Here is a 23,242-nt window from a genome sequence, read left to right as displayed (position 1 = left end):
CCAGAGGCATCCTGTGCCACTGAAGGACGTTGGGGGCTCCCGTTCCCATGGGCTGGGGGACACCCCAGAGCGTAATAACTATCCCACACTTCCGATCTGCACTGGGACATGCTTGGCAAATTTCCACAGCCACAAAGAAAACTCCGAGGCTGGCAAGCAGAGAGCCACTTGGGCACCAGAGGCAGGACTCCACGTCTTGCCCAAGGATGCTCTATGGCCAAGCGTGGAACTGGGGCTCCAATCAGCTCATTCTCTGTCATGTGCAGGACTCTGGCTCTCTGGGGCCTTAGTTTCCTCATCTATAAAGTCAGAGTGAGAATGATACCTAACTTCCAGTGCTGTTGCCAGAACAAAATAAAATATGTTGTAAGAAAACACTTCACACGCTTTACAAATGTAAAGGATGAACCTTTAAGATGGGGATTCAGGTTCTTTTTGCCAGTAAAATGTAAAATGGTACAACCCCTGCTGAGGGGAATTTGGCAGTATCTAGCAAAATTACATATGTATTTGCCCTTTGAAGCAGCAATCCCAGTTCTAAGAACTCATTCCAGAGATAAACTGGCAAAAATATGAAAAGACAAATGTGTGTAGCAATTTTTAAATGCCTAAACTTTTAAAAAGCAAAACCAAATGGAAACAAATAAACTTCACTCCACAACCTCTTGGTGGCATAACCACACAAACAGGACCGAGATCAGGAAACTTTAAAACACTGTATTTTATTGTATCTCTCTAATGGGCTATTACATTCTAAAGGCAGGGGCTAGAAAAGAAAAAGAAAAAAAACTGTTTTCAATAAATATATTGGTGGTGGTAACAGTGGTATTATATTCTGACGCTATTGTATGTGTACTGTGTAATAAAGCAATTTTAGCATGGAATAAAGGAAAACGTTACAAAACCAACAGGACTATGTGAAAACCTCATTGTTCTAAATTGAATGTATCAGTATAAGTTCATGATACATTTAATCTTAAACAAATGAAATGTATAATTCCAAACAGATGTGCATTTCAGTGGCATCTAAACACCATTTCCCCCCCTTTTTTTTTGTTTTTTTTTGGGGGGGGGGAGGGTGTAATTAGATTTTTTTTTTTAATGGAGGTACTGGGGATTGAACCCAGGACTTCGTGCATACTGAGTGTGCGGTCTACCACTGAGCTATACCCTCCCCCATGAAACACCATTTCCTATTAAAAGGAACCTGGGCTCCTTGAAGAAATGGCTGGTAACAGGTCAGAGAAGGGATGTGTATAAGATGAGCCTGGACCATTTCATCCCATAAGGACAGAAACTATCAAAGACCACGGGTCATGTCAGATGTCAGCTGAAAAGGCCCCAGTGCTACAGAGACAGTTTGCACCAACAAGGATACTAAGTACAATAGATTGAAACACAAAATATCTTTCATAATAATAATTAAAGAAAGTATCACATAAAGATATGTTCTTTCCTAAAGGATCCAGTCCTCTGAATACCCAAAGAGTTGATGATGGGAAATTTTTTATACAGAAGTGTCAGCTAATAAATGAAGAATGAATGATAGAATATCACCATTCTGCAACTCCTAAAAAAATGAATGGGCCTGCCCCAGCATGAAGAATTGAATTTGCAATGAAAAGCACAATACTATTTACATTAGCATCCAAAAGATGTAATAGTTAGGTAGAAATCTCACATAATGTGCACAGGATCTATCTGAAGAAAACTACAAAATTTTGATGAAAGAAATCAAAGAAAATTTAAATAAATGGAGAGAGATTTCAGATTTATGGATAAGAAGACAATATTATTAAGTCAATTCTTCCCAAGTTGATCTATAGATTCAATGCTATCTCAATCAAAATTCCAGCAAGTTATTTTGTGGATACCAAAATACTGATTCTAAAGTTTTTATGAAGAAGCAGAAGACCCAGAATAGCCAACAAAGTACTGAAGGAAAATAAAGCTGGAGAACTGATACTACCTGAATTTCAATACTTACTGTAAAGCTACAGTAAATCAAAACAGTGTGGAATTGGTGAGAAAATAGACAGATTGATGGAACAGAATAGAAAGCCTGGAAGTAGACCCGCACAGATACAGTCATTTGATCTTTGACAAAGGAGCAAAGGCAATACAATGGAGAAAAGATAGTCTTTTCAACAAATGATGCTGGAACAACCGGACATCCACATAAAATGAATCTAGACACAGACCTTACACCCTTCACAAAACTAACTCAAAATGGACCATAGACCTAAATGTAAAATACAAAATGTAAAACTTGTTGTTTTCATAAATAACAAAGGAAAAAAAATCTAAATGACTTTGGTTTTGGTAATGAGTTTTCAGATACAACACCAAAAGCGTGACCCAAGAAAGAAAAAAAACAAATAAACTGGACTTTATTAAATTAAAAACTTCTGTGAAAGACATTGTGAAGACAAACTATAGTCTTGGAGGAAATGTTTACAAAACACAAATCTGAAAAAGGACTTGTGTCTATCATCTATAAAGAACTCTTAAAGCTCAACAACTTAAAAAAACTCAATTTATAAATGGGCAAAGACAGCTCATCAAAGAAAACACACAGATGGCAAACAAGGATCTGAAAAGATGCTCTACATCATGTCATTATGGAAATGCAAATTCAAACAACAATGAGAGTCCACTGCACACCTATTAGAATGGCCAAAATCCCAAAAAGTGACAATCTAAAAAGCTGGCAAGGATGTGGGACAAGAGGAACTCTCACTCATTGCCAGTGGGAATGCAAAAATGATACAGCCACTTTGGAAGACAGTTTGGCAGTTTCTTAAAAGCTAAACATATTCTTACCATACATTTCAGAAATCATGCTCCTTGGGTTTTGCCCAAGTTAAAAACTTCTGTCAATGCAAAAATTTGCACACAAATGTTTATAACAGTTTTATTCATAATTTCCCTAAATTGGAATCTTTAGTAGATGAATGGATTGACAAACTATGGTACGTCTATACAATGGAATACTACTCAGCAATGAAAAGAAATGAGTTATCTCGGGGGAGGGTATGGCTCAGTGGTAGAGTGCAGTGCTTAGCATGCACAAGGGCCTGAGTTCAATTCCCAGTACCTCCATTAAAATAAATAAATAAATAAACCTAATCACCCATGCCCCCCCCCCAAAAAAACAACAGAAACAAAAAAGAAATGAGCTATCAAACCACAGAAAAGACATGGAGGAAACTTAAATGCATGTTGTTAAGGGAACAAAGTCGATCTGAAAAGTCTACCTGCCTACTGTATGATTCTAACTACATGAAATTCTGGAAAAGGCAAAACTATGGAAACTGTAAAAGGATCGGTGGCTGCCAGGGATTTAGAGGTGCAGGGGTGGATGGACAGGGGATTGTCAAGGCACTGAAACTATTCTTCATGATCCTGTAATAGTGGATACATGTCATTACGCATTTGTCAAAACCACAGAATTATATAAAACAAAGTGTGAACCGTAATGTAAACTACAGACTAAATAAGAATTTATCAATGTTGGTTCATCAGTTGTAACAAAGGTACAGGCCAGCGCTGGATGTTAGTAACAGGGGACACTGTGGGTGGCAGCGAGGGTGTCTGTGGGAACTGTCTGTACTAGCTGCTCAACTTCCCTGTAAATCTAAAACAGCTTTTTAAAAAAGTCTAATTATTTTTCAGAGAGAGAATTGATCTAGGCAACAATCATCAGTGGCAGCTAACGTACAAAGAGAGAAACAACCACAGGCTATGTGCCTCCTGACGGAAGAACAGAACACCACCCTAATTGCACCAAAAAACAAACTGAAAACATAATAAAACTTGAATCTCATCAAGCCTCTCTCCCTAACTTCCAATGGGCAGAAAATATCCTTGCACTATAGAAAATACACAGAACAAAGCAACACGTCCAACCACAGCTCCGGGATGCAACCAGCAAAATGCAGACTCTAAGAAACAAAACACAGAGAACAAAACACAATTTCTCTAACAAACAATGTGTAAAGAGAAACAAAACAGAGAGAGGAAGAGAACTCACAGATTAAAAGAAACTCGAGAGATCCATCAAGCCGTTGTGATACAGGGAACTTGTTCAGATCCTGACTGAAACAAACAAACTGTAGGGGAAACAACTCAGAACATGTAACAATAAACATTGATGAGACAGCTGAAAAAACTGAATATCAATTGGATATTTTATGACATTAAAGAATTATTGTTAATATTTTTTGATGTGAGAGTGATATTGTAGTCTTATGCTTAAAATAGGAGTCCTCTTTTGGAGATCAACACTGAAATACGAATATGAATGAACTAATTTGTTGATCAACATTTGCGTCCAAGAATCCAGGGGAAGGGAGAAGGAATAGGGGAAAGAAATGAAACAAGACCGTCCATGAGTTGATTTTGGTTGAAACTGGCTGATGGGTAGAGGGAATCCTTACACCACCTCAAGGGTCAGGTAAACCATGGTCTGTGGGTTAGCTCTGGCCCGCCAACTAGGTTTGCGCTGCTTATGAACTAAGAATTATCTGTACATTTTTAAATGGCAGGGAAAAAAATTAAAAGATTTCATAAAATGTGAAATCACGTGAAACACCAATGTAGTATCCACAAATAAATCTCTGTTAGAAGCAGAAACATCATTTACGTACCATCTGGGGCTGCTTTGGGTGTCAAAACAGCAGAGTTGAGTAGTTGAGGCAAAGAAAAATACCGCTCTCCACTGAACCCTCTCTCAGAGAACGCCCCACTTTTGCCATTTGGCAAAACCACCCCTGCCTCATCTCTCTTCCTGGACCCGCTCCCCCGCCCCTAGAAGACTCTCCAACTCAGAATGTATCTGCTGCATCGTGAATATTATGTTTCACTAAATTAATCTTGACCTGAAGTCCAGGGTGGAAATGGCAACATTAGCACATATATGGCTTGGCCGCCCCGGCTGGATTCTTGTATTAAATTCTCCACCCAGAGCCATCCTTTGATGATCTGCACCCAGACGGCTAGTCCCGCAAACGAAGCTGTGTATTAAAGCTACGTACGTTTTACGTGACCCGTGGCAGCCGTACGCTCGCAGACTGGCGGGATTGCACGAAACCTGCCAATTTAGACCCATTGCTTGTGGTTCTGAATTCTTCAGCTGCAGGTGCTGGCGCAGCTCCGGGTCCTCCGCTGTGGGTTTCTGCTGAAGTCAGGCTAACTGCGCGAGGGGCCCACGAGGAGGGAGCGTCTGGGATCCCAGCCTCGGCTCCAAGCAGCCGGCTCTACCAGCCCGCATCTTGTCGGTCCTCGGGATGAATCGGTCCTCGGGCCGGGTCTCTGGGGAGTCAGCTGGGTGGGGGTGAGGGGGAAGGAAAATGGTAGAAGGGGCCACAGGATGGAGGCTCCACACCTGCCCGGTGGCCGGCGCCTGCCCTGCGGCGGCCGCCTGTCAGAAGCAGTGGCTTGTGCGACAAGGGCTGGTTGGACGGCTGTGTGAGAGCTCCCGGGGCAGAGCTCAGCCGCTGCTGCTGCCCAGCAACTGCTGCTGCCGGCTGGCTTCAGAGGGCGCGTCAGGCAGGCGCGGGTCGTGCCTTGGCCTTGACCCCATCACCCCGGGCAGGGCGGGCTCACTGGACACCACGCCGGGGGGAGGGGGCAGCTTCAGACCCGGCCCTCCGTGCCCCCAGGACGGTACCTGATCAGTTTCCTCGGTAGGTTACTCCCCGCTGGTGCTGGCTTCGTGGTGTGTGTGTGTGTGTGTGTGTGTGTGTGTGTGTGTGTGTGTGTGTTTTTCCTCTAATCCCCAAAGCAGTGTGAAGCTTCCTGGCAGCAATGGGCTGACTTGGCTCCTTGGGGACTGAGGATGGAAACCTCTGGCAGCAGTGACCAGGTCCAGTTCCCCACAAGCCTGGCTCTGCCCTGAATGTGGCCGGAAGCCGTGCCCTGTGACACAGGGACTGGGTGGGGACGTGCGAGCTGGAACCCTCAGTGGGCAGCCTCATCCAGCAACAGCTCTCACCAGGGGACCATGAGTATTCCTGCCGTGGCAGCAGGTCACACAGCCTGTAGGAAAGAAAACTCCCGTAACTGCTTGACCTCCTGCCACTTTTCACACCCTCTTGGAAGAGCCAGGGCCCCATAAGCTCTGGGCACCATCCACACAGCTACCACTCCCCTGGACCTGTGGACCGAGCAGACCTGTTTAAGAGCACGAGAGACTTTTCAGGTACCTTCCGCAGCCCTCGTTCACTGCTTCCTTCTTCTGGAAGGCTCTAGCAGGTGGCAGAGGAGGCCCCACTGGCTGCCCTGCATCCCCTACTCAGGGGAGAGAGAGAGGAAAGGACCATTTACCAATGGAGCATCTCTCCTTTCATCAAATTCCCCCTTTGCAACTTGGCTTAAACTGGGGGCTTGGAAAAGAGCAGTCCTGCTGGGTTTACTCCTGGTAAGACATAATGGGTGGACAACACAGCCCACTCTGAGACACCTGCCTGTAAGCAGGAGGTGGGTGGCAGACACAGATCCGTGCAGACAGACCAGGAAGGACATCAGCCGCCACTGCTGAGGGGGTTCCATTTTGGTGGGAGGTCTTCTGATGCCTGCTTGAGTGGCACCAGGCAATCGCCTCGGGTTTTCAAATGTGAGTTGTGTGACTGTCCAGGTGTGGTCAGGCCAGCAGATCAGGAGATGCGGTCTGAGACTCCCGTTTCCAAGAGCAGAGGGAGCAGGGACATGGAGGCGGCGGGGGGCTGGGGTGAAGCACAGGTCAGTCCAGAGGCAGAGGGAGAGGCGGGCACTGGGGAGGGACGGGCTTTCATTACGGTTCATGCGCAGGAAGGAACGGACAAGGCAGTGCACGCGGGCTTAGGACTGGCTTCGGGGAAGAGTTTCCACAGGCTCTGAGGTGTCGGGGCTGTCCTGAGCTGTCTGTGCCGGGGCCTGGGGTGCTTAGGGCCGGGGAACGGTCGTCCTGAGTGTAAGAGCCCTGTAGGTAAAGGAGGCGCTGGGCTGTGGGCTGTGGGCTCCAGGTGGGTTGGTTTGCATGTGGAAAGCATGCTCAAGGGCCAGTTGTTACCTCTTTCTAACCCTGGGAGGGGCAGTCCCTCCAGGACCAGCAAAGCCTGCAGGTCAAAGCACCAGGAAATAGAGAAAATAAAAGACGGGATTAATACCCGTCCTCCAACCAATAAGCTAGTTCGTGCAGCTCAGCAGCCGAACCCCAGCTAGCGGCAAGAGGCTCATTTGGAGATAATGACTTGCCTTATAGTCCTTTGTGCTGACCCCTCTCCTCCCTCACCCCCACCTCCAGTCCACCAGCAAGTCCAATGGGCTTCGGCCCCAAAACACCCCCTCTGACCTCACGTCTTCTGCCCTCTGAGCCACGCCCCACAGAGCCTTGCCAGAAACATCACAGAAACCCTCCAGCTGGGTTTCCCTCCCAAGTCCGTTCCCCAGAGCAGCCAGAGAGGGTGTTTTGCTATGGCTTGGTTTTGTCTGTTTGCAGTTTAAAGGATTCTTTTTTCCCCATTTTGTTTCTTTTGCAGTTTAAAGAATTCTTCTGTAAACATTTATCACAGCAACGTTCAAGCCCACACAAAACAAAGCGAGTGTAATACCCCCCACCACCCAGCAGCAATACTTAGCAGCTCAGGGCCAGTCTTGTTTCAACTAGACCCCAACTCACTTCTCCCCTCCCCCACACTATTTTGCAGCAAATCCTTGACAACAGGGGATCTTTATAAACAAATTGGATCAGGTCACTTCCTAGCGTAAAAACCTCCCAGCTTCCCAAGGTGAAGTCCTACACATCACCAGGGCACTCGGAGCCCTGCTAACCCCTCTGATGGCATTTTTTCACTCCTTTCTGGCCAGGAGGCCCTTCTGTTGTTGGACTCACTGAGCCGATCCCTACCTCAGTGCCTTTGTACTTGCCGTCCCGCTCCCTAGACTGCCTACTGCCCTACATTTACGTGGCTGGCTCCACCTTGGCATCTACATCTCAACCCAGACTCTCCTCCCTCTCAGAAAGGCCTCCCCAGTGAGTCCCTCTCAGGCATCTCTACCCTGCTACTCTCCACCAAAATACTCTGAAATTAGTTCACTCGATTGAAAAATACACTTGTTCTAAAATAAAAGCTTCAGAAAAGCAGAAACTTTGTTCAATATTATAATCCCATGGCTAGACTAGTGCTTGGCATATAATAAGCACTTACAATTTGTTGAGTAAAGCCAACAGAAAAAAGAAGAAAAGTGAAAACTAATAACTTAGAAAGAAACTTTCCTGGGGCACTTATAATTAAATTAACTGACTTAATTAAACATCATTTATTAGGAAAAATATACAAATTTGTGTGTGGGGGAAGAAAACCCAACTCTGATATCTGTATCTGTGAAAGACGCTAAGTGACCTGAATTCTAATGCTGCAAACACGGAAAGAAAGTCAAGGGTGAAATAACTAATTTCAGTCCTTGGAATTAGCTCATCCTTCCAGCTAAAGGGAGGAACTTGTGGCTTATAAAGTTCACTTAGATGAGAAGGCTACCCTTGTCCTCTAAGCTCTTAATGCCTTGCCATGCCAGGAAAACAAAAAGCCTCTAAGGAGACAAGATTAATGAATTCTGATGAGAAGTAAAAGATTAAAATTTCAGTTCATTCAAGAAAAGCCTTCATTGAAAGCCTTTGAGTATCTGGGGATCATTAGTTGATGGAACTCAAAATTATAAAGTGAAATTACCTTGTGCTTTTAATTATTTCACAACCTGTTTTTAAGACAAATGCCCACATAATTTATAAAATCGGTGAGAATCCATTCCAAAAATCCTCTCTCCCCAGCCCTGCGCCCCTTTACTCTACGCCTCACAGCCCGCCCGCAGCCCCTGCCTCTCCCGAACCTCCCCGGTCTGAGAAGCGGATGCCCTCTTCTTCCTGCCTGCAGAACCGTTTTGGAGAATGAGGTTCGACTTTCCTGAATGTGAGTGAGTATCGCTTTACACCAGGCACGTGTAGTAGAAAGTTTCGCGTTGATTAAATTTGTATTGATCAAGGGAGTTACACTCCCTCGAAGTGTGTCCTTTTACAAAGCCAGCGGCGCCCCTTGTGTGAGGCCCCGGCTGGGCTGATGGAAAGCAGGCGGCCCCACGTGGGAACGGCCTCCCCTTCCAGAGGCTGGGGCTGGGCCGGTGACAGGGCGCCCTGAGCCTCCTCCCGCGTGCCCCTCGTCTCCGAGGAAAACAACGGCACTGTTGGCTCAGGCGCTGGTGGAACAGTGCAGGGGCTGCCACAGGCAGTAAACCCTTTGAAGACAGAGATGCCCAGTGACCAGGAGAGCCCACGGGCCCTGCGCCCAGCGAGGAATCGGGAAGACACACGCCTGGCCCTTAACTCCAAGGTGGCCCCAGGCCTCCTACCCTCAAGGCCCTCTGCAGCTGGGCTGGCCTGGGCTGGCCTGGGAGCTTTGGGCCACAAGTTTCTTTGAAGGAGCCACTTTGAGTTCTGTGGCTTGCATATGCCCGAAGACTCTGCACACATACAACATCATTTTGAGCATTTTCTGGGTGCCAGCAAAAGCCCTTTACATGACTAGCTCATTTAAACCTCACAGGTCTCTGAGAGGTAGGATTAATATCATTTTTACACTCAGTTGAGAAAACCGAGTCATGGAGAGGTATGAAACCTACTGCCATCCCACAACTAGTAAGAGGGGGAACCAGAGACGTACCCAAAGCCACTCAACAACAGCATCCAAGTTCTTGACCATTAGCAAACACAGAGCCAAGACAGCCAGAGATCAAGAACACAGACCACCCCCCTCCCCACTGCCTGGGATCAAATCCCAGCTCTGTTGCTTTTAGCTGTGTGACTTTAGCAGGTTGCTAAACCTCTCTGTGTGGAATGGGAATAATGATAGGACCCATCACATGGGGTATATACAAATTAAATCAGTTGCTATAGGTGAGTGCTTAAATGGTGCCTGGTATACGGTAAGTGCTCTGTGTCTGCTCTTGTAAGTCCTACAATACTTCTTCCCATCTTGCATAATCCTATCTTGCTGGCTCCTTTCTCCCCCTGTTCATGGAGGACACCTAACCCCCTGCAAACCAATGCCAGTTATTTCAGGAAGGGGGACTTCCTGGAGGAGGTCCTGTACGATCCCACATCCAGGCTGCCATCTCTTTCTCTCCAGTTGCACATTGTTTGGTGATGCCCACTTTCAAGGATGCTGCCTCCAAGGGGCCTAAAACCTTGTCTCCAGGGCCCAGTGGACATGGTGGTCTCCCCAGATAATGTGGTAGCCACCCACCCTGGCCAGATGGGCGGCTGGGCCCTGACACTCAGGCCAAGCCAGCTCTGTTCTCTGAGCTCTCACTGTGTCAGATCCACACAGGGCCAAGCTGGGTGGCCTGCCTGCAGGGCCTTGGAGAGCACTTAAGGGAACTGGCTTCCGATTTTCTCTCACAGAATCCATGAGCTCATAGGAGGCTGGGCTGAGGGTCGCATCAGAGGTAGAAATTAGAATTAAGCCTTCTCTCCAAATGCCTGAAGCTCTGTTACCATTCCTCTATCCCCACCTCCCCGACCGCCGCCCCTCCTGTCCCATGCCCTCCCTCAAGACAGGGGTTCTCAGCCTGACTCAAAGGCCCAGGGGATGAACCCAGGAGGTCTGCACTGGGTGACCCTGAGTGCATGTGCATTTCTGGGAAGACCCCCACAGTGATTGTCATGCTCTCAAAAGAGGGTCATGAACCGTAAAATACCAAGGATGCTGGCTTCCATAGGGTCAGTCAATCTGTTAGGCTGACTCTCCAGGCAAGAGCCTGAGCGGGAGTTAGGCAGACAGAGGGCCTGTAGCTGAGAAGCTCCTGTGGGAGGGGAGCCATCAGCAGGAGGGGGATCTCAACAGGGATTCTGGAGAACGACCACCTAGGAGCGGAGTCCCATGTTGGGCAGAAATGCTGGGCCTTTAGACCACAGCCTTGCTCTGAGGTGGGCCTGGGCAGCCCTAAGGAGAGTATGTACAATCGGGTCTGAAAGCTGAGGCATGTCCTGGAAAGGCCAACAGCTGGAGGCTGTCAGCAAGCACACTCCTTGTAATGGGCCCCATGCCCTTTCTGGAAGGGAATCTGGGCGGTGCATCTCTGTGCCTGCTAAGTGCCCTGGGCAGCCACCACACTCAACTCCCGGCTGGTCCACTCCACAGCCCAGCAGACTTGCCCAGGCAGACCTGAAGCCAAGAGGCCCAGCCTAAGCCAAGCTGGGGCCCCTCACCCCTGACTTAGTAAATACCATGTCCCAGAGTCCTGGCCCTGATCTTGACCTGGGGAAGAGAACCAGGAGGATGCTGGGCAGGAGACCTTAAAGACAAGGGAAGTCTTTATCTTATGAATAGAACACGTTGGTTGTTTAGAATATGGAATATGTTTGCTCATGGAAATCGTATTATAAATGGTTCCAAGGCTTTTTTTGCAAAAACATATTAAATTCATAATAATGTCGACATCGTAAGAAGGGTCATCCTGAGCTCCCCCCCCCCCCCAGGCCCGGAATACCCCGAGGCGGAGCTCCTCTGAGTCGCAGAAGGAACCCTGCAGAAGCAGTCTGGGGGGAGTCAGGGCTGGCAGGGCCGGTCCACGGCGAAGGCACTAGAGAGACATTGAGCAGGGTTGCAGAGGGACCAGGGATCTGTGGCAGGAAGGTCCCTGCGGCAAAGACGCGCTACCCTTGCAGGGAGGTTACGCGGCCTGTTTATTGATCGAGTTTCTTGCCTACCGTCAGCCCAGGACCCTTTGCGACCACCCTCACGGAAAGGCTCAGCCAGACTGGAAGGAGAGCGCGAGACCCTGCAAGCTCTTGGTTAACCTCTGGAATGCCGGTGCCTCCCATCCCAGAGCGCCTGGAGCATCAGGAGCGCGCCCGCGGGGGACGTTCTGAGAGTGGCCACTAGGTGGCGCGTCCGCCCTTCCCTACTCCGGGAGCGCGGGAGCGCGGGCACTGGGCGAGGAAACCAGTCGTTTAATTGCCCTTTAATGAGAAGGCTGATCCCAATGTGCCTTCCTCCTAGGGAAAGCTCCGGGCTTTTATCAAAGGGAACGGCTTATTTATCCTCTTACATGAAGAAGCATCAGTTAAACACATTTAATGTGACCAGAGGGGGAAAGCATCTAAGGGATGGAATACAGAGTTGTTACCATTTAAAAATGTCAAATCACCCATTCTGGTATCCCTGGCGGGTAAACCGGACCTGGGGTGGGTCTCAAATGTGCCTCGATCCCGTGTAGTCTCTCCCCCTCCCCAGACAGGCTGAAGGTTGGAGGCTTGTCCAACGCTCCGCTCCGCATGTATCAGGTGATCCTTCCTTCACATTAATTTTTCTTCTTAGTCTCACATGGACACTCATGTTGTCAGGAGGTTCTTTACAATTGTGGGGGTTGAAAAATACGGTCACTGTCTACTTGATCTGTACGGCAGATTCTGGAAGGTGCCATTGTCTAGACCAAAGTACGCAGATCCAACTGACTAAGTATGTGCCCAGTTATGAGGTATTTGGCAGCAAAGTATGCACCAAGAAGAAGTGAATTGAAGTCTTAAGCAAGTGCCACCGTTCTAAATTCTAAACTATTTGAGGTGAGGTCAGATGCAGGATGTTATTACGGCTGTGGCTTAGTACATAACACAGATGGGCAGGGAAAGGCCCTTAGGAGAAATGCCTGTCTTTCCTTGGTTCCAAAAATAGTGATCTCTGAAGTAATTGATTGCTTTTATGTTAAACACTCATCCGTTTCCCTTTCTTCATTAACTCCTAGTGCCAAATTTGTGGCCCATTGGAAGGAAGTCTATAAACCTGCACAGTATACTTTTTATTTTCTCTCTCACTTCCCTGTTGGCTCCATTTTTATGCCATCGCCCTTATCTTTCCTTTTCCCTTTACTCCTGTTTTTAGTGCAAACTTATATTTTGTTTCTCTTTCGTAAACTCCCTTAAGTCCTTATGGAACAGAGCAAAATTAAAATAAGATAAAATTAGACATCAGATGCATTCTTTCTGTGGCATAGCATTAGGTCAAAGGGCTCTTGAGTATTTGTTACCTGTAATCCTTTGCCCGAATGGTCACATTTGCCAATACTACCTACTTATCAGCACCTTTAATTTTGCTTAACCTTTCATTTTGCTTAACCTTTAATTTGAACACCTTCAAATGGTGTCTTCTAAACTTTTCTCTTTTATATGTAATACACAAAGCCTAATTTTTCTGATTTTGTAACTTCAGAAAGTATATTCTAATTTCTCAGAGGATTTAGGCGGTAGATTCATTTAAAAAAATTTTTTAATTAATTCACAATGTTATTATAAACGGTTTCTAGGCTTTTTTGCAAAAGTCCATTAAATTCATAATGACGTTGAAATAGTAGGAAGGGTCGTCCTGAGTCCGGAAGATGCCCCTGGCAATCCCGTTTCACTAGTCTAGCTGGCGCCTTCAAAACATTTTAAGAAACAAAAAGTCATGGCAGGGTTGACTCAAAAACTCAGATAACCCCCAAGAAATAGAAGTTTTCGGCTGCTGTTGCTATGACAAATATTCAGACACTTTTTGAAGGCCCCAATTTCTGAATCTCAAAGATTCACCCCTAAATCTGAACCCAGTATGTGCTCAATACTATTTGTTAAATGAATAAGTGAGTTCACACAACCAAACCAAGACCCTGGGGAAGAATGGCTGAATCCCTGGTTCAGGCCTTGGCAGTTCCACCCCCTGGGGTCTTCAAGCAGGACTGGCCAGCTTTCAAAGACACGAGGATTTGCTAAAATGATGTCACCGTGGTTTTCTGAAGGAGGGAGTAACTGGGCAGGAAAAGGCTGGTCTCTGGGAAAGGCTGCCTTCTAGGAGAAAGACTTGGTGGGCCAGGAAACTTCTCTGGAAAAGCGCTTGGAATGCGGTCCTTATATCAAACCAGGCCCTCCCCCCAGTTCCCCACCTCCCCTCCCTCAGGAGTCAGGAACTTGCCGCGTGGCTGCCAGCAATGCGTGACTGCGATCCCAACTCCCATGCCTCCTTCTCAGTGTCTGTCCCGAGAGGTGTTTTTATTTCCAAGGGTTTTATGTCAGGGGCCGGGTCTGAAAGTTTAAAAGAGCTCTCAAAAGAGGGTAATTAGTCTGCGAGTCTGGGCCACGTAAACAACAGATTTCTCTAATTCAGTTCAAAAACTGGACTTGCCAAGGACACACATTTTTACTAAAAATATGCATTTATGTTAGAAAACTTCACCATTGGTATTTTTTCAACTCAACAGACATGTCTCGTTCTCCCTGGGTCCTGCCTCTTTTGCTTTCCCTGCAACTCCTTTCTCAGGGTTTTTGAGCTCCCAGCACTGTGGGGCCAGCTTTACCAGAAGCAGACGGTGCTGGGTGCAGGGCTTCTCAGCAGGCTGGAAACACTTACTTTCCCATCCAGACTCCCTCCTTGCCAAGGAATCAGGGGGCCTGAGGGAAACGCTTTCCCTACTATGTTTACAAAGCACTAAATTTTCAGTCATTAATTCCTTTCCTAAAGAAAGGGCCTAATGGAGTTTCCTACTAGTCACTGAGATAGCGGTTATGACCCTGAAAGATCAAGAAAGCCATCAGGACCTAAAGTGACACAGGAGGGAGGGGACAGACGTCTCCGGCTTTAAAGGGAAATGTTTTTAATTTCTCAGTCACTACCTCATGCGCTTGTTTGTTTTGTTTTCCTTTCCAGAACATTCAGAAGTGTTGTGTAGATGCTGACCCATCCCTCCTCCGTGCCTGTGTTCTTTGTCCTGAGGGTGTGGGGCTAACCTCTTCCCCACCCCACACCCCTGGGGGAAGGCGGGAGGGGAGGCGCAGGGTCTCAGCCCCCAGGGACAGGCACAAGAGCTGGGGTGCCCAGAGTTCCAGACAGAGAGGGCCCTGTTTTCCTGGCACTCAAATTTCTCCTTGGAATCCGGGCTTCCAGGGAGACCCTTAACCCTTTCAGGGCCAGCAGGCTGCAGGGAGCTGTCCTGCTCTGAGCATGCACCTATCCATCTCTGGAGGAGCCCAGGCCACCCACTCCAGATTCTGGGGCAAGAGAGGGACACGATTCCTGGTTGAGGCCCTGCTCCCTGTGCAGAGTCGCAGGAACAGCCCTCCCCCTGGGCCCTAAAAGCTCAGCAATGAGCCCGGTGAATATTCCTCTTGACTCCAGTGTGGATTCATTTTCTAGAGAATGCCCTGAGGCTCCAGGCGGCTGGGAGTGTCACTGTGGCCAGAGGGGATGCAATGAAAGCTGTGTTGGCAGGAAAAGCAGCAATTTTCAAAATACGGCCCACAGACTTCCCACATCAAAATCCCGGGGGAAATATGCAGACTCTCCCCGCCCCCACCACCAATCCCACCACCTACAAAATCAGAATCTTCCCAGGGGTTGGGGAGTGACAGATCTTTGATACAGGGAAGAGACCTAAAGGGTTTCTGCACCAGCCTCTGGACCCCTAAAACAGGCTGCCTCCTGGGCTTCCGTGAGAGTCTGAGCAGACTTTCCTCCCACGTGTGGAAGTACTCAGCTCCCTGGGAGGGAACGCTGCCTGGAGGCTGCTGGGGACTTCGAGGCACCGCTTCCGGGGCAGTGGTCCGCAGGCTGTGCCTGCCTCCCCTCCAGACTCTGCAGTCTCCCTGTGCGCACTGGTGTTTCCACCTTGATGCCCCGGGGTAGAATCTAAGAGAGATAATTTGAATCCCTCCAGAAATCCCTCGATAGCATGGATTTCAGTTACCCTGGCGATAGCCTTGCTCGCCCTGCTGCCTATTTGGCTTTGGATCTGGTCCTATCCTGTTCGCATCCCTAGAGACACTGCCCTGAGCAGTCTCTGATGGAGGAAACTTACAGAGAGGCCCAGAGATCGGGGCTGCCTTTAGCAGAAGAAATTCTCTACTTTTGTTAAATGAAGCCAGGGCCTCTTGGCCACCAGGGCGCCCTTTGAGACCTATCCCCTCAATGAGACTTTTGAAAGGATACTGGAATATTCTTCTTATGTGAGTCTTTCCTCTGTGCCATGCCTGTAGAGACAAGAAGCCAGGAGCCAAACCCTGGCCCTGCTTCTCAGAGCTGTGTGGCCTTGGGTATATCACTCACCTTCTCTGAGCCAGAGATTTTCTTATCTGTAAAAGAGAAATAATAACAACAATAAAGATAATGTTCCTGCAGCAGCATCAGTGAGATGAAGCTCGAGCCAGGTGCTCTGCTGGTGCTGAAACATTTGTCCCTCCCTCTTCCTGCCAGGAGCCCACACCAGGAATTTAGGTACCGGGACACTCCGGGAAATGGTACCAGGGAGCCGTTCTAACTGGCTAAGTTTGACACCCGATCTGTCCCACCTGATATTTATTCCTGAGTTTGGGGGAGATAATTATTGTTAGTATTTTAAAGCAGCAGTTGTCCAGTCTGTGGAAGATCCCTCCCAACAAGGCATATGCTCCACCAGGCTAGGAGCAGACGATGCCAAAGCCGTCTTGCTTCTTGGATTCTCTCCTGAGCCCCGCCGTGCTGGGGTGACTCTGCACAGAGTTAAATATTTACGTACATGTCTGTGTAACAGTCACCAGTCTGGATGCACTGGGAGCCGGGGTGCGACACACTGGCCTCCACCTAAGTGTCTCAGCTTCAAGAGACTATGTTGAAGCCAGTACCCGGAGTCTGTTGGCCACCAGTGGCTGATGGGTGGCAGAACTCTGTGGCCTGTTAACTGGCTTGGAAGCGAATCCTTGAATTGGGAGAGAGAGAGAAAGGAACTGTAATTAAAACTTCCCTGGGGCAGAATTTCCCAGTGACGGGAATTGGCACATTTCTTATGAGCTCTTTAAGTTCCAGACATTAAGCTGGGAACTTTACATATACAGATCTTCCTCGCCGGATGGTGGGGTAAAGCCATCGTAAAATGAAAATATCTGAAGTCGAAAGTGCATTTAATACCCCTAACCCACTGAACATCACAGCTTAGCCCGGTCCGCCTTCAACGTGCTCAGAACACTTACATTAGCCGACAGTTGGGCAAAATCATCTAACACAAAACCTATTTCATGATAGAGTGTTGAACAGCTCACGTAATTTATCAGATATTGTACTGGAAGTGAAAAACGGAATGGTCGCCTGGGTCCAGAATGTGAGCATATCTGGGGTTGAGCCCCGTGATCACGTGACTGACCGAGAGCCCAGCATCACCAGAGAGGATGCGCCTCGTATCGCTAGCCCGGGGAAGGCTGCACGCTCACAACGTGAAGTGCGGTTTCTCCCGAACGCGTGATGCTGCTGCTGCGCAGTCATAGAGAGGACAAGGCCTAAGTCGAACCATCTTAAGTTGGGGACCGTCTGTACTGAATCTTTTAACCCTTACAAGAGCCAAAGAAGGGACTCTTATTACTGTCACCAAGAAACGAAGGCTCAGAGATGGTAAGTGATCTGCTCAGAGAACTGGGGGGTATGGGGTGGCCCAGAGTCGGGCACTGTCCCTGTGGAGAAAGGGAATCAGTGCTGCTCTTTTTAACCCTGAAGCCTCGTCAGGAACCTGCTTTCAGAGACCAGAGAGAAGGCTCGTGTTGAGGGGAATGCCTCCAGGTCTGTCTCAGGCCCATGCTAAACCACTTCCTGATGCTTCATGGATGCCCCCTGGGCAAGTACCGTCTGTCTCACCGCAATGTATATATTTACTACGACTCAAGGCGATAGAAAGACAGCAGAGACAAGAAAACAGAAGAACGCAGGATGAAGGTGAAAAAACCCAGGAAGCCACATTACAAGCGAAGAACCCACTTCGCCCTCACCTCCCCCTGCACCCCTCTGGGCATCCTCCCTCCACTCTGCACTCTGACCTCGGGGCTCAGCCACAGCAGACTCTTCCAGCCTCTGTTCCCTGGGTTGCTTGCAGCCACACCGGCATCCACGTTTCCTTCTTACACAGCTAGGTGCTGGGGCTCCCTAGACACCCCAGGCGACAGGTACAGCTTGCTTGTTCCCCCCTGGTTTATGCTCCTTTGTGCAGTGTCGTAATCGCACGTTTGGTCGTTTGTCCTCCTCTCTGACCTAACTGCAAGGCCTTCGGAAGACAGGCCTTCTCGTATTCAGCTATGCCACCCCCATACGTCGTCCAGAGCTTGGCACGTGGAAAACACCCTGTAAGTGCCGAATGGCAGAGGGGTAGAATGCATGGTGACCAGGGGAGAGAAACATCGCATTTTCGATCCATAGTCTGTGACAGGAAGGGTCTGATCATTGCTCTCACCGCAAACTTAACGCAGTACCTTCTCACGCAAAGATAGCGAGACTCGCTTCCTCAGATAGCAAGCAAGGCCTCCCCGCCTCCGAGCGCTCTCCTCCAGAACAGCCGGGGACCAAGCAGTGACCCAGCGTTCACAAGATCCTAGGTGAACAATAATAAGGAAACCCCTAGAGTTCGAAGATAATTTTTAAAAACCTGGAAAACTAAATTTTAAAATCTTTAAGCAGATGTTTTAATAGATGCTGGGCCAATTCATTTCACTTTTGAAGAATCACTTCGACTCCAAAGTGTACATTGAGCACCGCCAAAGTGCTTGAAGCTCTGAGGAACATTATTAAGACTTACTGCTTACAAACTGCTTTATGCTTCCCAGCACATTTTCACAGAATTCCTCCTGTATTTCTCCGTTTCCTCCTTGTGGTGAGCAGAATAGTGGCTCCTGAGATGCCCACGTCTGAATCCCGGGACCCTGTGTCTGTGGCCTTACGTGGTAAAAGAGACTTTGAGAATGTGATGAAGGACCTTGAGATGGAGACCATCCCGGTCCATCCAGGTGAACCCAATGTCATCACCAGGCGGGTCCTTATAGGAGGGAGAAGGCAGGGGGTCAGACTCAGTCCTGAGAGATGAGGTGAGATAGCAGATGGTTGGGGTGACGTAGCCCTGAGTGGAGGGAAGCAGGGGCCTCCAAAAGCCGGAAAAGGCCAGGGAGGGATTCTCCCCAGAGCTTCCAGAAGGAACGCAGCCCCACCGACACCTTGCCTGTAGACTTCTGACACCCAGAGCCACGCGGTAATGAATTTGTGTTGTTTCAAGTCACTGGGTTGTGGTCATTTATGACAGGGAATTTAATGCACGCATCTTTACAATGCAGATAACACTAGTCCTTAGTGCACGGGCTGTGCCTTTAGCTGAGACACACACGACAGAGGCTTAGAACAGGCTGGCCACGTGGCCATTTTGTTATTATTATCACAGAATTACTATGTTATTGTTACTTATTTGGGAGATGTTTGTTCTCTTGTGAGGTAAGCAGGTCCACTTCATATTCATAAAATGAACCTGTATTAAGTCCTTGCTAGACACCAGGTCCTCCAGGAATGCTGGGGACCTGAGAGGACCCCTGGGAGCTCCTGGCAGGTAGGGGAGGCAGATGACTTGGCAAGGAAGGCCAGCACGGGGGACAAGACCAGTGAGCATTGTGCCCAGGATCGGAAGGGGCCCAGAGGAAGGATCTCTGGTGGGGCGAGGGGCTGACTGGGGAGGTCCTTCTGATGAGGAGAGCTTTGAGCTAAAATCCACAGGCAGCAGAGGCCACTGAGCAGAGAAGGGGAGGTGGCCACGGGCAGGGGGAGCTCTGCATGGAGGAGAGGAGGGGCGGCTGCCCCAGAGCCCACAGCCGGCAGCAGACCTGGACCCTCTGACCCCTGCCCCTTCTGACAAAATGAGAAACAATGACAGGCAAATAAAGACCTAACATCCTGGTCAGTCAAATCACGGAAACCTGTGGCTTGAAAATATGAGACACGGGTGAAATCAGGTGAAGTTAGCGTCCATGGTCCTTCAGAAATTTGCAGACATTGCCCCTAAGTGACTATGAATTCGGCATCCACAGCAAAGGGTAAGTGATGGACCAGTCGTTGGTGACTCCTCTGACCAGCTGTTAAACCTTGGCCATGGACAATCCCACTTGTTGAGAAGAAGGCTTTGAGGGGCGGGGGTAGAGCGTGGCTCCCTCTGGGGACAGCTAGGTTGTATCCACATGTGTGCCGCCTTCCTCCACCGTTACCTCCAGAGCCTGCCCTGCTGTTTGCAATTGTTGTAAATCCTCTGGCCCCACTGATCCCTAATTGACCCCAGATTCCTGAGCGCCAGGAGCCTGCCCGACTTGGGTACCGCCAGCCGCCGGGCCTGAGTGGCCACCGCGCACGTGTCCGTGGGCTGCGGTCCGGTGAGCTCAGCCTGGAAGGCCTCCCCCTCGACAGTGAGTCCGTGAGCCCTCGGCCGGGACCCGCGTCCTCCGGCCGCAGCAACGACAGGCCGTCCGGGAGCGAAAACGCGCGTTGTCTCTTCTGTGAAGCTATTTAACACATGGGCTTTAATTTTCTATGTCTCTGGCCGATAAAAATTCTGTCCGCCTGTGATTATCAAATAGCTAGCTGTTACCACATGGGCTGGTTATAACCTAGAGAAGTGTGGAACGTGGCTTCACCGCATGCAGACAAACTGTCCCTTTGCCCCAGGGCCCACTTTGAGCCTCAGCCAGCTGGCTTTCAAAATCTCCCATGGGTGAGTAGGTGTCTGGCTGAGTACAGCTTGTCCACTGCCCCATCCCTGATGACAGGTGGCCCCAGTGTTGCCTGGAGCACAGAGAAGAGTGGGTCACTGCGTTGAGAACTCGCTCTGCACGCAAAGAGAAAGCCAGAGCATCGTCTGTTCCCGGAGGCTCTGCCGGAGCAGGCCGGGGGTCTAGGGAGTCACATTGGCTGTGGACTGCAAGCAGCGGTGTGGTCAAAGGTACTTTGACAGCCTGAAGGAGGCTGCATCTAAGCCCTGCACTAAAACAACAAGGCCTTGAAGCCAGGGGTTTATTGGGTGTTTCCAATAAAGATGCAGAGCCCAGCACTCCCCGGGGAACCCCCAGCACAGGAACACAGTGCACATTTGTCGGCGACATCTGCACATTTAAGCTCTCAGGCAGATCCAGACTGGGGGCCCCCGTGCCCTTCCAAGCATCCTGTCGGCCTGTCTCTGAAATCAAAGCTGTATGGTCAGATCCAGACAGAAGAAGGAGTGGTGCTGAGCCTCAGAGAAGCATTAAACACTCAGAGAGGAATGGCTTCTTGATTGTAGACAAAAGTATGCTTTCCTCTTAAACCACGAACCTGGAATGTGCCCTCTGATGATGATTACAGGCCGAATCAGCACTCAAGTAATGGAAACCAGGCCCTGTCTCTGCTCACAGTGTCCAAGCTGCAGGGCAGCTGTGGCCTAATGAGATCCAGGAGCCCTGCCTGGCTCGCCAGCAGGCGCTTGGGGGCTGGGGCACACAGTCGCTGTTCTGGGGGGCTCCCTGCTCAGCTTGCGGGCTCGGCACCCCAACTGCCTGACCCCCAGGCTCCACAGGTGTGAGCCAGAGTCAGCTGTTCCCACACTTGGACGCCTGGCTCGGGTGACAGGAGGGGGTGTGGTACTGAGGTCAGAGCATCTGAACAAATGGAGTCCTCCCCTGGACCACCTCCCCAGCTCAAACCATGGCCTGTCTGCATCGGAATCTCTCATTACCACACTCACTGGATCTGCAAAATGCAGGTAGAGTTTGCTCCCTTTGCACTTGGTGGAAATGATGTCTTTATTCCACACAGAACGAAGCCCCAAGATAACACACCCGCAGTAACAGTAGATGGCTCTAAAGGGAGGGGTGAGGGATTCCTGCCCTCTGCACCAAGCTCACCTGGCCATTCCACCTACCCCATTATAATACAAGCTCACGTTTGACGAGACTGAATTTACTGTATTTATTAAGAACCCAAAGCAAAGCACGCAGGTCCGCCCTCCACCTGCTGCCAGGGCGGCTCTGGTAAGATGCTGCTGTTGACGTTACCACGGGAAGGAGCTCCGATCTGAGATGCCGTGGTCATTGTCTCTAAAAGCAGTGGTCCCCCAGATGGAGTGTCAACAGATGAAGGCGATGCACGTGGCCCTGGGGATGACATTCAGTCATCAGAGGCGCACAGGCAAGGGGTGGGAAGAGGGCTCAGTGGAGACGTCAAGGCAGAACACTGTTCCGGTCCCCACAGGACAGTGGACCCAGACCTGGCCCTGTGAATGGGAGGGAAATGCGGCCAGTGATTAATTCTCTGTTGTTTTGGGTTGCAGGGCAGGTTCCTTCCAGCCTCGTCTCCCCCATCACCGTGATTGGAGCCACTGGCCCTGAGACACAGAGCATTCTCAAGAGGCCAGACACCTGCTCATCACTAACCTCACTTCATGTCATTGCAGATGATGTTCTTAAAGGAGCTCTGATTTCTGAACAAGAAAGAAACGTGCCTTCTCCACAGCTTCAGCACAAAAGATGACCTTCAAGAGGAGACATCCAACTCTGGGGGGACAGGGGAGGAAAGCACTGATTTTCCACAGTTAATGGTCTTCAGACTTTCTGGCAAAGAAATCACAGTACAATTTAGACCTGGCCACACTCCTGGAGGAAGTTTGCTTCTCTGTCCAGAGTCCTGAGATCTGTGGAGGGCAGCAGATCTCTCCAGATGCGGCTGCAAGGCCTCTGTGGCCCCCGGGAGGCTTCCTCAACTAGATAAGTCAGCAAACTCCACCTCTCCCTCAAAAGCAGCATCTTCTCACAAATAGAACAGGAACTTCTCTCTGCCCCCTGGCTTCACCCACAGGGAGTACATGCCAGAATATACTAGATTGTTCCAGAACTTCCTAGGAATTCTGAATGCCTGTACCCCCTGCTAGGCAACTCAGCTCTCTGCTCCAGGCACTTCCAGGCTTCAGAATCCCCCAACTGCGGTTTCTTTCCCGACATGAACGGAGTTCGAGTCCAGAGACCAGGTGTGCTTCGTGTGTGTAACAGTCAGTGCTCCAATGTCCCTGCTACTCTCTGCACTGCACTCACTTCTCCCTAATTTCCACTTACAGTCCGCAGCGGACGTGTGCGGGGCAGGAGGGCCCCACCTGCAAGCCTCACCCAGGAGTCGGAAGCAATTGTGTTCCACGTGTCTCCTCTGTGTCAACATTCAACAGAGAAGCTCAGCACGGCTCATACCACAGGACATGATGCCTGCTGCTCTGCCTTCCCGGGGAGGTATCAGCTGTCATTTACTGAGTACTTCCTACCTGTCAGCGTCTAACATACATTGTTTCCAAACCCATAAGATGGGCATTATTTTTCCTGATAACAGATGAGAAAACCAAGGATCAAAAAGGTGAAGAAACTTCTCTAAGATCTCACACGTAAGCCAAGAAATCGAGCATCAGT

General features: G+C 49.3%; 1 long non-coding RNA gene across 1 annotated transcript in view; it reads right to left on the bottom strand.

Annotated features, from left to right (window-relative positions):
- Positions 1 to 6,196, bottom strand: part of LOC141579744 (uncharacterized) — a 57,796-nt gene extending 51,600 nt beyond the window's left edge. The window contains exon 1 of the long non-coding RNA XR_012511640.1: positions 5,037 to 6,196. This is a non-coding gene — a long non-coding RNA (uncharacterized LOC141579744). The remainder of the gene's footprint in view (positions 1 to 5,036) is intronic.
- Between the last annotated feature and the right edge of the window lie 17,046 nt (positions 6,197 to 23,242).

This window comes from Camelus bactrianus, chromosome 14 (genome assembly GCF_048773025.1).
Source record: "Camelus bactrianus isolate YW-2024 breed Bactrian camel chromosome 14, ASM4877302v1, whole genome shotgun sequence".
Taxonomy (NCBI): domain Eukaryota; kingdom Metazoa; phylum Chordata; class Mammalia; order Artiodactyla; family Camelidae; genus Camelus; species Camelus bactrianus.
The sequence above is the reverse complement of the archived record's forward strand: the minus strand, read 5'-3'. Positions and strand labels throughout refer to the sequence as shown.